This window comes from Dipodomys spectabilis, unplaced genomic scaffold, assembly GCF_019054845.1.
Source record: "Dipodomys spectabilis isolate Male_0828 unplaced genomic scaffold, ASM1905484v1 ptg000157l, whole genome shotgun sequence".
NCBI lineage: Eukaryota > Metazoa > Chordata > Mammalia > Rodentia > Heteromyidae > Dipodomys > Dipodomys spectabilis.
Genome location: NW_024870834.1, coordinates 23,760,083 through 23,762,628, shown reverse-complemented (window position 1 = coordinate 23,762,628; position 2,546 = coordinate 23,760,083). Strand labels below are relative to the sequence as shown.

General features: G+C 45.8%; 1 pseudogene across 1 annotated transcript; it reads right to left on the bottom strand.

Moving 5' to 3' along the window:
- Nucleotides 1–1,538: 1,538 nt before the first annotated feature.
- LOC122118814 lies at nt 1,539–2,546 on the bottom strand (annotated as a pseudogene). The gene has a single exon (XR_006149440.1). The product of XR_006149440.1 is annotated as a histone H3.3A-like (transcript).

The following is a 2,546-nucleotide window of genomic DNA, read 5'->3' as shown; positions in this document are numbered from 1 at the left end:
TGGGGCCTGAACTCTGGGCCTGGGCGCTGTCCCTCAGCTCTTCAGCTCAAGGCTATGCTCTACCACTTGAGCCATAGCGCCACTTCCGGCTTTTTCTGCTTATATTGGGCTGAGGAATCGAACTCAGGGCCTCATGCATGCAAGGCAAGCACTCTACCACTGAGCCACCTTCCTAGCTCCAGATTTTTCTTGTTGTTGTTGTTTGTTGGTTGTGGGACTTAAACTTTGGGCTTAGGAGCTGTCCCTCAGCTCTTCAGCGCAAAGCAAGCACTCTACCACTTGAGCTACAGCACCGCTTCTGGTTTTCTGGTGGTTTTATTAGAGATAGGAGTCTCATGGCCTTTCCTGCCCTGGATGGCTTTGAACTGTGATTCTCAGATCTCAGCCTCCTAAGTAGCTAGGATTACAAGGGTGAGCCACCAGCGCCTGGCCAGATTATTTTCCTAGATTTCAATACAGGTTTAGTATTAGTTTTGTTTCTAAACTTATTTTCTTTTTTCTTTTTGTTGGTCCTAGGGCTTGAACTCTGGGCTTGGGCACTATCCCTTCAGCATTTCAACTCAAGGCGAGTGCTCTACCATTTAAGCCACAGCGCCACTTCTGGTTTTCTGGAGGTTTACTGGAGATAAGAGTCTCACAGACTTTTCTGCCCAGGCTGGCTTTGAACTGAAATCCTCAGATCTCAGTCTCCTGAGTAGCTAGGATTATAGGCGTGAGCCACCAACACCTGGCTTCTAAACATTTCAACTGACAAAAATGTATATATTTATCATGTACATGTTTAAACATGTTATGATGTGTCTATATCAAGGCAATTAACATGCGTACCTCACAAACTTAATTTTTTTTTCTGTTTTTGTCAGTCATGGGGCTTGAACTCTGGGCCTGAGCTCTTCAGCCAAGCCACATCGCCACTTCCCATTTTCTAGTGGTTTGTTGGAGATAAGAATCTCATGGACTTTCCTGCCCAGGCTGGCTTTGAACTATAATCCTCAGATCTCAGCCTCCTAAGTAGCTAAGATTACAGGTGTGAGCCACCAAAGCTCGGCAACAAAGAATTTTTTGTATGTGAGAACACTTAAAAGTTTACTCTCAGTGACATTTCAAGAATAGATTTCATTGGTGTTGGGAAGGTGGCTCAGTGGTAGAGCGCTTGCCTTGCGTGCATGAGGCCCTGGGTTTGATTCCTCAGTACCACATAAGAAAAAAGAAAAAAGCTGGAAGAGGCGCTGTGGCTCAAGTGGTAGAGCGCTAGCCTTGAGCTGAAGAGCTGAGGGATATTGTCCAGGCCCAGAGTTCAGGCCCCATAACCGGACCCAAAAAAAAGAAAAGAAAAGAATAGCTTTTTATTAACTATAATGCAGTCTAGTTAGGAGAAAACCAATTGGATTCTAAATTATACACGCCTTAATGACAAGACTCCCCACCACTTGTGGATGTAAAACATTTAATTTAAAAACGTTGACACTACAATATATAAAATAGCTATTATAAATGCACATAGTGTATTCTATAGCTGCCAGGTTTATTTTTTTTTCTTAAGGAAACTGTAAGTTGCACTGTGGTTAAGACTTGTATCTTCACCCTTGAAAAAGCCCACATTCTATCACAGTGATGTATGATCAGACTTAACAGCCCCAGTTGTTAAACACTTGGATCAAGTCATAACCAGTTTTATTGCAGAAGGACCCTGTACACATTTATCAATTCTAGGACCTTAATAGCTACCCAACAAGTCCTTAACATACAGAAACATGCATCATGAGAAGCAAGAAGTATCACCCATCCCTTCTGCATATTAGCAACTTGTCACTCCTGAGCCCAGGGCGCACCACTGAGATCTGTGAACAGTCACTTTCCCATTCATCCTGAGTGAAGGATGGAATGACTTAAGTACAAATACAACATATTATAAACAATTTCTTACAAAAAAAGTCACAGATTAAACCAAAGTATTTTACAGAATTTACTACAAAACGCCATAAAAACTGCCTTCACTTAAGCTCTCTCTCCCCGTATCCGGCGAGCCAGCTGGATGTCTCTGGGCATGATGGTGACTCTCTTGGCGTGGATGGCACACAGACTGGTATCTTCAAACAAACCCACCAGGTACGCTTTACCAGCCTCCTGAAGCGCACGGATGGCCGCACTCTGAAACCTCAGGTCCGTTTTAAAATCCTGGGCAATCTCTCTCACCAACCTCTGGAAAGGCAGCTTTCGGATGAGCAGCTCAGTGGATTTCTGATAACGAATCTCTCCAAGAGCCACAGTGCCAGGCCTGTAGCGATGGGGCTTCTTCACCCCGCCGGTAGAGGGCGTGCTTTCCTGGCAGCCCTGGTGGCCAGCTGCTTGCGGGGGGCCTTCCCACCAGTGGATTTACGAGCAGTCTGCTTGGTTCGGGCCATTTTCTCTCACCCAAAGGCGAAGTTTCAGGCCGTTTTTCGGACCACCGCGCCGCCGCTGTTGCCCAGTGAAGAGCTGCAGTTGGCGAGCCTAGGGACGATACTACCCCAACGAACGACCAAACCGCTCTGCGCTCCCAGCGC